A 13,416-nucleotide genomic window follows, 5' to 3' on the forward strand; every position below is an offset into this window, starting at 1 on the left:
GCTTCTGGAGGCAGGTTGTTCCACTGGTTAATTGTTCTCACTGTCAGGAAGTTTCTCCTTAGTTCCAGGTTGCTTCTCTCCTTGGTTAGTTTCCATCAGTTGCTTCTTCTCCTGCCTTCAGGCGCTTTGGAGAATAGCTTGACTCCTTCTTCTTTGGGGCAGCCCCTGAGATATTGGAACACTGCTATCCTGTCCCCCCTCGTCTCTTCATTAAACTAGACATACCCAATTCCAGCAATGGTTCTTCATATGTTTTAGCCTCCAGTCCCCTGATCATCTTTGTTGCTCTTCTCTGCACTCTTTCTAGAGTCTCAGCATCTTTTTTACATCGCAATGACCAAAACTGGATGCCGTACTCCAAGTGTGGCCTTACCAAGGCCTTGTAAAGTGGTATTAACCCTTCATGTGATCTTGATTCTATCCCTCTGTCAATGCAGCCCAGCACTGTGTTGGCTTTTTTGGCAGCTGCAGCACACGGCTGGCTCCTGTTTAAGGGATCGTCCACTAGGACTCCGAGATCCCTCTCACAGTTACTACTATTGAGATGCAGATGTGATGATCTTGTCAGAAAGACTGGAGTCAGGAAACTGGGATTAGGAAGAAAGATCCTTACAATCAACACACCGAAAAGCAGGTCACTCCTGTTTGGAGAATGGAAGCCCAGATAGTTCTCGGCCTATGACTACAGTAGACTCCAAAAGTTCTGGGGCTAAGCGAGGCAATCGTTCCGTGAGCTTTGCCCTGTTTTACGACTTTTCTTGCCCTAGTTCAGTGACGGCGAACCTTTTAGAGACCTGAGTGCCCAAACTGGAACCCAGAACCCACTTATGCATCACCGGGTGCCAGGTGGGCGTGGCCCACTCGGCGGGTGCAGCTATAGTGGGCTTGGCAGACTGGGTGGGCGTGGTCACTGGATGGGTGTGGCTGCCGTCGTCATGGCAGATTGGGTGGGCATGGCCGGGGTGGGCGTGGCCACCTGGATGTTGCTTATGGGGAGGGACACCTGTGGGAGCCGGGCAGGGTTGGGGGAGATCCAGGGGGTCTCTGGCGGGTGGGATGGTGGGCTCCCCAATGGCGGCTCCAGGCTGGCTGGCCTTAAGCCAATGATGGCGAACTTTTAGAGACCACGTGTGCTGGGGCGATGGCACGTGCCCACAGAGAGGGGTCCGCGTGCCGCCTCTGGCACGCGTCCCATAGGTTCGCCACCACTGCCCTAGTTGTTAACTGAATCCCTGCAGGGCTTAAAGTAGTAATCTGGCTCCCCCCACCTTGACTTGGCTTGTCAGAAGGTTGCAAAAGGGGATTACATGACCCCGGGACGCTGCAACTGTCATAAATATGAACCAGTTGCCAAAAAAGGAAAAAAGGAGTGAGTGAATGAGTGAATGAGGGAGGGAGGGAGGAAGGAAGGGAGGGAAGAAGGAAGGAAGGAAGGAAGGAAGGAAGGCAGGCAGGCAGGCAGGCAGGCAGGCAGGCAGGCAGGCAGGCAAGAAGGAAGGAAGGAAGGAAGGAAGGAAGGAAGGAAGGAAGGAAGGAAGGAAGGAAAATGAGTGAGGAAGGAAGGAAAGAAGGAAAGAAAAAGGAAAAAATGAATGAGGAAGGAAAAGAGGGAGGAAGGAAGGGAAGAAGGAAGGAAGGAAGGAAGGAAGGAAAGAAGGAAGGAAGGAAAGAAGGAAGGAAGGAAGGAAGGAAAATGAGTGAGGAAGGAAGGAAGGAAAGGAAAAAATGAAAGGAAGGAAGGGAGGGAGGGAGGGAGGAAGGAAGGAAGGAAAGAAGGAAAGAAGGAAGGAAAGAAAGAAGGAAGGATAGAAGGGAAAAGGGAAAAAGTGAGTGAGGAAGGAAGGAAAGAAAAAAGGAAAAAATGAATGAGGAAGGAAGGGAGAGAGGAAGGAAGGAAGAAGTGAGTGAAGAAGGAGGGAAGGAAGAAAGGAAGGAAGGAAGGAAGGAAGGAAAAAGGGAAAAAGTGAGTGAGAAAGGAAGGAAGGAAGGAAGGAAGGAAGGAAGGAAGGAAGGGGAATATAGGATGAGGGATAAAGAGGCATGATAAGGGAGGGAGGAGACAGAACGGATGGAACTGAATTCCCCTCTTGGGATTCAGCCATAAACTTCCCACTTGGCAGACAAAATCCTCTTTCACCCTCCAAACAAAGGACGCGCAGAAGCCGCCAGCTGTTGCCTTCCTGCTGCTGCCTCTCCTCGGTGGCGTCTCACACATGTCCACTTCTGGCCCTGCTCGGAGTGCGCCTGTGTGCCTCTGGGTCCCTCGGGGGGAGAAAGAGACCGAGTGTCTTTGCACAAACATTTCTTTTTTGTCTTCTGCTTTTCTCCCACTAAAGCCGGCCTGCGACTCACGACTGGCCCTCCAGCTGCAGAACTTGGAAAGAGGAGTATTTGGGGTGGGGGGGACCCAGGCCGAGACCCCCAGCGAGAGAGCCTCCGAGTAGCCGAGAACTTAATACACTTGCGCCTCTTTCCTTCCTGTTCTGAGTTGGCAAGACCTTTTATTTCAGGTGCTCAGGTACACGACGAAGGCGCTCAGTTAAGGAGAGCAGGCCGGCTGGATTTTATTTCCTCGATCGATCGGCGGATTAAATTTACCTGCTGTCCCCCCCCCTTTATGTCTCCGATTGCCTGAGAAGTGGGGGGGGGAGCAGAGAGAGACCCCAAAAGGGATGCATTCCTAAGCGCCCCCGAAACCAGAACGGCATTTCCCGTCTGCAAAAAGGAGAGAGGGGGGTGTTTCTATACACGGGGGGGGCCCTCGGAGGTGTGCGTGCCTGCGCACATGTGTTGCAAGAGCGGGCAACATCTGCGCGCCGTTTTAGGAACAGCGGCCAAGAGGGCTGTTAGATCTGACAGCCCAAACGGCACGGTTTTTATAGGCCCATCTGGTTAGAGTTTCAGAAACCCACCCAGGGCCCATCAAGGCGGTGGCTGAAAGCAACATAAAGGAAGGACGGAATGTGTGCGGGGATTCTCCGTCATTCTCCAGGTCATAGTTATCCCAAAGGTGCTTTTTCAAAAGGCAACGGGACTTTCCTTGCCTTTTTTCGCGAAGACGTTTCGCTTCTCGTCCCAGAAGCTTCTTCGGCTCCGACTTAATGGTGGGGGAAAGGGAGGACTTATACTCCTTGCAGACGGCTGGTCATTTGCATCCTTTCAGAGGGTCGTTGAGGCTACTTGGAGGTTTGTGTCCTCAGTAGTGTTTTTTCAGGAGGCAACTGGACTTTCCTGTTTTCCTTTGAAGATGTTTCGCTTCTCATCCCAGAAGCTTCTTCGGCTCTGACTGGATGGTGGAGAACGGGAGGATTTATACTCCTTGCAGACAGCTGGTCATTTGCCTTCTTTTAGAGAGTCCTTGAGGCCACCTGGAGATTTACCTCAGGGTCACCTGAGTGGTGCAGATGGGTGTGGAGCCTTCTTGGAACCGCTGAAAGGACCGTGTTGTAGACTGGAGATAGATGGTGTCATATCCCTCACCTCTGTTGAGAGAGGGCTGTTCAATTTAGACATAGGCCTCCAAGTGGCCTCAACGACCCTCTGAAAGAAAGCAAATGACCAGCCGTCTGCAAGGAATATAAAGAAGCAAGGAAGCTTCTTCAGCTCTGACCGAATGGTGGGGAACGGAAGGATTTATACTCCTTGCAGACAGCTGGTCATTTGCCTCCTTTCGGAGGGTCGTTGAGGCCACTTGGAGGTTTGTCTGTGTCCTCAGGGTCACCTGAGAGGTGCAAATGGGTGTGGAGCCTTCTTGGACTGGCTGAGAGCTTTTCATTTGCCACTCAGGTGACCCCCGAGGGCACAGGTGAATCTCCAAGTGGCCTCAACAACTCTCTCAAAGGATGCAAATGACCAGCTGCCTGTAAGGAATGTAAATCCTTTCGTTCCCCACGATCCGTCCTGAGCTGAAGAAGCTTCTGGGATGAGAAGCGAAACGTCTTCAAAGGAAAAAAGAAAAAAGGAAGTCCAGTTGCCTCCTGGAAAAGCATCGCTGGGATAAAGGAAGGAAATATTTTTGCAGCCCTACCTTAAAGGAGGGGGGGAGCAAGTTATAATACCCTCCCCCCGTCCCATCCGTCGCCTCCCAGCTGAGTTTAACAGGATAACTGAGTTGGAAGGGACCTTGGAGCACCGGAATGATGAGCTACTCAGAGTCGTATGCTGCAATGGGAGGCTACAGTAATCATACAGTATGTCTAGTTTAATGAAGAGAAGGACCAGGGGGGAACATGATAGCAGTGCTCCAATATCTCAGGGGCTGCCCCAAAGAAGAGGGAGTCAAGCTATTTTCCAAAGCACCTGGAGGCAGGACAAGAAGCAACGGATGGAAACTCATCAAGGAGAGAAGCAACCTAGAACTAAGGAGAAACTTCCTGACAGCGAGGACAATTAACCAGTGGAACCACCCGCCTCCAGAAGCAGTGAATGCTCCAACACTGGAAGTTTTTAAGAAGAGACTGGACAGCCCTTTGTCTGAAATGGTATAGGGTTTCCTGCCTGAGCAGGGGGTTGGACTAGATGACCTCCAAGGTCCCTTCCAACGTTTATTATTATTATTATTATTATTATTATTATTATTATTACTACTACTACCACTACTACTACTACTACTACTACTACTACTACTACTACTACTACTACTACTACTATTATTATTATTCTATCAATCAATCAATCAAACAAACAAACAAATAAATAAAATTTCCCATCACTTGCAACAAGAAACAGGACACCAATTCCAGAACTGGTATGTGTGTGTGTGTGTGTGTGTGTGTGGTCCATGTGTGATCCCCAACTAAAGATGCAATCGTATCAGGGGTATATTTTGGTCTCACCAAATCAAGGGTGTTACAATGGCTCTTATTAAATAATTAACTGGAGATCTTTTGCTCCCAAATCCTTGATGCTTCACACCTCGGATCTCGGAAACGTCTAAACCTGGTTGATGAGCCCCTGAATGAGCTGTAGCAGAAGAATGGTGAGCAGGGGGGGGGGGGGAAGGTCCACTGCTAATGCCACCCCCACACCTGCCTTGCTACTCTTAGAGTAGGTTACAGAATGCAGAATAACAGAAGAGACTTTAGAGGTCTTCTAATCCAGCCCCCCTTGTCAGGCAGGAAATCCTATACCATTTCAGATAAATGGTTGTCCAGCCTCTTCTTAAAAGACTCCAGTGATGGAGCACCCACAACTTCTAGTGGCGAGCAGTTCCACTGGTTAATTGTCCTCGCTGTTAGGAAGTTTCTCCTTTAATTCCAGGTAGCTTCTCTTCCTTGATGAGTTTCCATCCGTTGCTTCTTGTCCTGCCTTCGGGCTCTTTTTGAGAATAGCTTGACTCCCTCTTCTTTGGGGCAGCCCCTGAGATACCGGAAGACTGCTATCATGTCACCCCTGGTCCTTTTTCCCCCATTAAACTAGACTTATCTTATTCCTACAACTGTTCTTCATATATTTTAGCCTCCAGTCCCCTGATCATCTTTCTTGCTCTTCTCTGCACTCTTTCTAGAGTCTCAACCCCTTTTTTGTCTCACGGTGACCAAAACTGGACGCAACGTTCTAAGTGTGGCCTTACCGAGGCAGTATGAAAGTGGACGTTTGAGCGGGCCACCGCTACCACCCCCAGCCTCCTTCTTCTTCTCTAGCTGGTGAGATAATTGGAGAGAGATGGAAGACCCTCACCAGGACCCTCTCCAGATCAGTTGGACCTTGAGGAGGTTAGGAAAGCGTCCTGTCGAATTTGAGTTGGGGGACAAGACAGACCGAGCTGGAAGAAGCGAGGCGGGGAAGGGAAGAAGGCTGAGCCAAGCCTGGAGCTTGAGAAAAACTGAAGGAGAGCTGTGAAGCTCGTAAAATTTAATGAATTCCAGACAAGAGGCCGGGTGAAAAAGGAGACCTCTTAACCGCCGGGCAGGTCTGGCGTTTGCCAGCGCTACAAAACCTTGGCTCCGGGTGTGTGGCTGTTTGTGTTAAAGAGGAAGTGTGTCAGGAGCCAAGGAAATTTAAAAAATCATGGGGGTCAGCCTGTGTGATCCAAGCGTTACTTGGGGACCTGGGCCTGTGGGTCTTCTATCTAGGAGACGACCGGACATTGTCTTTTGGGGTTGCCTCCAGACCTGTCAGTCTCAACGTTGTTAACATCGGATATTTTTGCTTTGACATCAGTTGGAGATGCAGCCATTTTCTTATGTTTTACTCTTAGAGTTAGAGCTAGAGTTAGATGATGCTGGGGGGAGCAAGGTGCATGAGAGTTTAGCTAGACATAACAATACTGGACCTAGTGTGAGAATCAAGGTTATTGAAATAAGATACGATAAGAATTGGCGGGTTGGAGAACTGGAGGGAAAGCCTGCATTTCAAACTAATTGGAGAATGTGATTTATGACTGTTAATTGGAGGAGGGAATTGTGCTTTGATACAATGTGCTCAGGGGAGGGGAATGCAGATTTTGGCTTCGATTGTGTTAGCACCGATGCTATGCTACTCGAATAAAGATTCTTTAAGATAAACAATGCCTCGAAGTTCTTTTGAAGAGTTTCATCTGTCGGAACCATGACAGCCAGCTGAGGTCACCTGCATTTGGTGACACACGCGGCAAGGGCTCTAGCGCTGTTTCGGGTAGTCCTCAGCATACGACCGCAGCTGAGCAACACGTGTTGCTAAGCGAGACAGTTGTTAAATGATATCTTGCCCCATTGCATGACTTTCCTTGCCACGATGGTGAAGGGAATCGCTGCAGTTAAATTGGTAAGACGGTCATTAAGTGAATCTGGGCTTCCCCACTGACTTTGCTGGTCAGGTCACAAAAGGGGATCCCGTGAGCCTGGGAGAATGCAACCGTTCTAAGTTCATGCCAGTTGCCAAGCCTCTGAGTCTTGATCCTGTGACCTGGGGATGCTGCAAGGGCCGTGTGAGAAACGGTCCTAAGTCACTTTTTTCGGTGCTCTTGCAAAATTGAACGGTCACGAAAGGAACTGTTGTAAGCCGAGGACTATCTGTATAGCCTCAGGTATGGGTCTAAGCTGGATAGGACTCTGCACCACCTCATGATGCTTTAATCCTCCTCCTCCTCCTCCTCCAGCAGGGACATTACCTGGTTTGGTAATGAAATATTTAGAAAGCTTCAAGGACCCCATAATTGCCCTCCTCCTCTTCCTCCTATGGTATAGGTTCTCCTGCTTGAGCAGGGGGCTAGACTAGAAGACCTCCAAGGTCCCTTCCAGCAATGTTTTATTCTGTTCTGTTCTTATTTCTATTTCTATTTCTATTCTTCATTTCTGTTCTATTCTATTCAATTCTATTCATTTCTTTTTCTATTCTATTCTATTCTTATTTCTATTTCTATTCTATTCTTATTTCTTATTCTATTCTTTTCTATTCTATTCTAATTCTATTCTATTCTTATTTCTTATTCTATTCTACTCTATTCTATTCTTTTCTATTCTATTCTTATTTCTTCTATTCTATTCTTATTTCTATTTCTATTCTATTCTTATTTCTTATTCTATTCTATTCTTTTCTATTCTATTCTATTCTAATTCTATTCTATTCTTATTTCTTATTCTATTCTATTCTATTCTATTCTATTCTATTCTATTCTATTCTATTCTATTCTATTCTAATACCACTTTACAATGCCTTAGTAAGGCCACACTTGGAATACGGCATCCAGTTTTGGTCACCACGATGTAAAAAAGATGCTGAGACTCTAGAAAGAGTACAGAGAAGAGCAACAAAGACGATTAGGGGACTGGAGGCTAAAGCATACAAGGAACGGTTGCTGGAACTGGGAATGTCTAGTTTAATGAAGAGAAGGACGAGGGGGGACAGGATAGCAGTCTTCCAGTATCTCAGGGGCTGCCCCAAAGAAGAGGCAGTCAAGCTATCCTCCAAAGCGCCTGAAGGCAGGACAAGAAGCAACGGATGGAAACTGATCAAGGAGAGAAGCAACCTAGAACTAAGGAGAAACTTCCTGACAGTTGGAACAATTAACCAGTGGAACAACCTGCCTCCAGAAGCGGTGAATGCTCCAACACTGGAAGTTTTTAAGAAGAGTCTGGACAGCCATTTGTCTGAAATGGTATAGGGTTTCCTGCCTGAGCAGGGGGTTGGACTAGATGACATCCAAGGTCCCTTCCAACTTTATTATTATTATTATTATTATTATTATTATTATTATTATTATTATTATTATTATTATTATTATTATTATTATTATTATTATTATTAATATTATTATTATTATTATTATTATTATTATTATTATTCTATTCTATTCTATTCTATTCTATTCTTATTTCTTCTATTCTATTCTTATTTCTATTTCTATTTCTATTTCTATTCTAAATATTTTTTTGGGCCTAGCTAACGGCAGCCCTGAGCCAGTTGAAAAAGCTAAGCAGTTGGTGGGACTGGTCAGGAGTTGGACAGAGGCCACCAGAACCCCCCTCCCCCCCCAGCTACAAAGCAGCCTCAGAAGCCTCCTCTTCTCCCAGGAGAAGCGAAGGGTCCACAAAGTGTGTAGGGCAACTGCCAAAAAAACCCCTCCATCCGTGTGACTGTGAGGGCCCCTAAAGTTGCACCGGACCATCTTCTCCCACACAAGGTGTTCTCCGGATACGTTGGGATGGCCAAGGATGACGTCTCCCCCCCTTGGCTGGATGGAAGCTGGCTGGCCGGTGAGTTGTGTTGTTGAAGCAGAGCTCCTGCTGAGCCAGCTGTGAAAACACAACAAGGCAGCTGCAGGAAGCAGTTTTTCCTTTTTCTCTGGTCTGTCTGTCTGTCTGTCTCTCTCTTTTTCTATCTGTCTATCAATCATCTGTCTGTCTGTCTATCTATCTACCTATCTGTCTGTCTCTTTATCTATCTGTCTATCTATGTCTGTCTGTCTGTCTCTTTATCTATCTGTCTATCTATCTATCTATCTATCTATCTATCTATCTATCTATCTTTCTGTCTCTTTGTCTATCTGTCTATTTATCTATCTGTCTCTTTATCTATCTGTCTGTCTTTATCTATCTATCTATCTATCTATCTATCTATCTATCTATCTATCAACTGTCTGTCTGTCTATCTGTCTGTCTGTCTCTTTATCTATCTGTCTATCTATGTCTGTCTGTCTGTCTCTTTATCTATCTAACTATCTTTCTATCTATCTATCTATCTGTCTGTCTCTTTGTCTATCTGTCTATTTATCTATCTGTCTATCTATCTATTTGTCTGTCTGTCTTTAGATATGTCTGTCTGTCTGTCTCTTTATCTATCTATCTATCTGTCTATGTATCTATCTGTCTGTCTGTCTCTTTGTCTATCTGTCTCTTTATCTATCTATCTGTCTGTCTGTCTTTATCTATCTATCTATCAATCAACTGTCTATCTATCTATCTGTCTGTCTCTTTGTCTATCTATTTATCTATCTGTCTGTCTCTTTATCTATCTATCTATCTATCTGTCTGTCTGTCTGTCTGTCTGTCTTTATCTATCTGTCTGTCTGTCTATCTATTTATCTATCTATCTATCTATCTATCTATCTATCTATCTTTCTTTCTGTCTCTTTGTCTATCTGTCTATTTATCTATCTGTCTCTTTATCTATCTGTCTGTCTTTATCTATCTATCTATCTATCTATCTATCTATCTATCTATCTATCAACTGTCTGTCTGTCTATCTGTCTGTCTGTCTCTTTATCTATCTGTCTATCTATGTCTGTCTGTCTGTCTCTTTATCTATCTAACTATCTTTCTATCTATCTATCTATCTATCTGTCTGTCTCTTTGTCTATCTGTCTATTTATCTATCTGTCTATCTATCTATTTGTCTGTCTGTCTTTAGATATGTCTGTCTGTCTGTCTCTTTATCTATCTATCTGTCTATGTATCTATCTGTGACAGACAGACAGAGAAACAGATAGACAGAGAAATAGATAGATAGACAGACAGACAGAAATAGATAGATAGTTAGTTGACAGATAGACAGATAGATAGACAGACAGAGAAACAGATAGACAGATAAATAGATAGACAGACAGAGAAATAGATAGATAGATAGATAGATAGATAGATAGATAGATAGATAGATAGATAGAATCTATCTATCTGTCTGTCTGTCTGTCTTTATCTATCTGTCTGTCTGTCTGTCTGTCTATCTATCTATCTATCTATCTATCTATCTATCTATCTATCTATCTATCTATCTATCTATCATCTATCTATGTCTCTATCTGTCTGTCTGTCTGTCTATTTCTCTGATACACACAGATAGTCCTCGACTTACGACAGTTCGCTTTGGATGAACACGGTCCTTCCACCTGTGCTCTTCTGTCATCCTGCACCTTCCTCTCCCCTCCCTCCTCTCTCCCCCTCCCCCTCCCCCTCCCTCTGCAACCCATCTAGGGAATTGCCTTGGCCGGCCTGTGCTGCCTTCTTCCTTGGGCCTCCATTTCCCACTCAAGGGCTGCGTCCCTGATCCCCCCTCCCTCCCTGGTCCCTCCCATGTGACCAGCCCAGGACTCTGAAGGAGAGACCCCCGGGGTGGGTCCCAGCCTGCCCCTTTGTTTGATCCAGCAGAATCTCCCCAGGCACCCGCCCCTCCACCCAAGGGATTTCCCAACCAGCTCAGGAAACAAAGTCTCCCCTATTTTCCAAGCCAGCAGTTGCTTGGCCTTGGCCACTTTCAGAGGGGTGGACTTCAACTCCCAGAATTCCCCAGCCAGCCATGAGCTTGGCTGGTTTTTTTTTTTTTGCAGATGTTTCGATAAAACTAGGTGACAGCATCAGTGCTGTTCAATATCATCAATGATGTTACCCAGTTGGGCCATGAGACGTCTGCAAGGAAACCACCCAGCTCAGAGGGCACCCAGGACTCCACAGTCCTCCTCCTCCTCCTCCTCCTCCTCCTCCTCCAAGCTCACTCCCTTCTAGCATTGATGATGTTACCTAGTTGGGTCATGAAATGCCTCCAAACCATTAACAACCAAACTCAGAGAGCCCCAAGGACCCCACAGTCCTCCTCCTCCTTCCCCATCCTCCTCTCTGCAAACCCCACTCCCTTCTAGCACTGATGATGTTACCTAGTTGGGTCATGAAATGTCTGCAAGGAAACCACCCAGCTCAGGGAGCACCAAGGACCCCACAGTCCTCCTCCTCCTACTCCTTCCTCACCACTCCCTTCTAGCACTGATGATGTTCCCTAGTTGGGTCATGAAACATCTGCAAGGAAACCACTAAGCTCAGAGAACATAAAGGACCCCACAGTCCTCCTCCTCCTCCTCCTCCCTGCAAACCCCCCTCCCTTTCAGCACTGATAATGTTACCCAGTTGGGCCATGAAAGGTCTGCAAGGAAACCGCCCAGCTGAGAGAGCCCCAAGGACCCCTTAAGTCAAGATAATATTGCCTGCCTCCCACCAATGAGAATCTATGGGCGATTGACGGACACAATTTTCCAGATGCAACTAGGATGTTCTTTTCCGCTTCCCTTTTAAATGATACTTCGCAATTGCTGCAGAAAACCCACCCTGGACTGTAGTTGGTTTCAGCTGGATTTAGCTTGTCTCACGGACAGCCTTTCTCGGCTTCCAGTGGATCAAGATTGACATAATACTATATATCCGTGGTGGCGAACCTATGGCACGCGTGGCACGCAGAGCCCTCTCTGTGGGCACGTGCGCCGTCGCCCCAGTCCTAGGCCCTCAGCTGGGTTTTATAAAACCTTTTCGCTTTAGGCCTCCACCGCCGTGTGCAAAAAAAAAAAAGTTCAATCAATCAATTTCAACTTCTCGCGGAATCGATTGATTGAACTTTTTAGTCCCGCCCAGTCTGCCGTTACCACCACAGCCACACCCACCCAATGGCCCACACCCACCCAATGGGCCACGCCCACCCGGCACCCGATGATACATAAGTGGGCTTTGGGTTGCGGTTTGGGCACTCGGTCTCTCAAAGGTTCGCCATCACTGCTATATATAGAAGAAACAGCTGTCTGTGTTACAGAATTTTCAGAATACCAAAGTTGGAAGGGACCTTGGAGGTCATCTTGCCCCACCCCCTGCTAGAGTGTTGAGCGGGAATCATAGAATCCTAGGCCCGGAAGGGACCTTGGAAGTCTTCTAGTGCCAGGGCTTTTCAACCTTTTCACCTGTTGTACCACTTTTAGGATACGGCAACATCCGAGTACCACCAAGTCGCCTAGCAAGGTGTCAAAAACCTGATGACCCCCCCAAAAAAAGAAGGAAAAAAGTGATAAAAGTACAGGTAGTCCTCGACTTACAACAGTTCGCTTAGTGACTGTTTCAAGTTACAATGGCACTGAAAAAAGGGCCCCCCAAGCCACAGCCGAGCAAGACGCCTGCCTGCCCGCCCGGCCGCGCTCTTCCTCCTGTCCGAGGTTTCCATTGTTGTGAGCATTTCTGTTGGGGATTGGCAGCGAGGGTGGGGTGGGGGGTGTTTGGTTTTTATTCCCCCCGTCTGCTGGGTGGTTGCAGCAGGTTTTGGTCCCTTCCCATGACCCTGGGACACTGTGACCGTCATAAATATGAATCAGTTGCCAAGCATCTGAATGTAAATCACAAGACCCTGGAGAGGCTGCAACATTCCAGCTGATCGGCGCTTCTTCTGGGCTCAGCAGAAGCACCAGGATCAGTGCCGAGCTCCAGCTGGAACCTGGCGCTGATCCTGGCGCTTCCGCTGAGCCCTGACAGCCCCGAAGAAGCGCCGATCAGCTGGAAAGTGGCACTGATCCTGGTGCTTCCGCTGAGCCCTGACAGCCCTGCAGCTCCAGCCGTCTCTCGCTCAGGCTTGTGCGGTGCTGCCACCGGTTCAGCCATTCCCCTCCCCTGCTACCACTTTTCAAAAATGGTCGCGTATCACCTGCCAGGTGCCCATGTACCACAGGTGGTACCCGTACCACTGGTTGAAAAGCCTTGAACTAGTCCAGCCCCCAGCCCCGGGAGCCTTCATAGCACCCCAGACCTATTAAAAATGCTCTTTTCGCGACCGGAGACGGGAATCCGCTGCAAATCAAGAGAGGGACTTGCCTCGGGAGGCAATTAACAGTGGTATATTGATATATTCTAGGGCTTTTTCCTAAGAAATTGCGGTTAAATCGTTCATTTACATGTGCTTACATTGAAAAAAAACAAACAAACAAACAAACAGTGCAGCCAGGTGCTTGGTACAACAGGACATCATCACAGGACATACAATGAAGACCAGGAAGGAAGGAAGGAAGGAAGAATAAAATGGAAATGAAGGAGGGGAAGGGAAGACCGAGGAAAACACGAGACAGGAGAGACAAAGATAAATACACAGCGGACAGAACCTGGCCAGACAGATTCGGATGCCCAACTTGGAGGGTTTTTGTCCGAGCAGTCTTTATTTACAGATAATTGCGCCCCCCCCCCCACCCACCCCTTTGCCGCTGGG

Source organism: Protobothrops mucrosquamatus, unplaced genomic scaffold (genome assembly GCF_001527695.2).
Source record: "Protobothrops mucrosquamatus isolate PMUCROS unplaced genomic scaffold, P.Mucros_1.0 scaffold7426, whole genome shotgun sequence".
Classification (NCBI taxonomy): Eukaryota; Metazoa; Chordata; class Lepidosauria; order Squamata; family Viperidae; genus Protobothrops; species Protobothrops mucrosquamatus.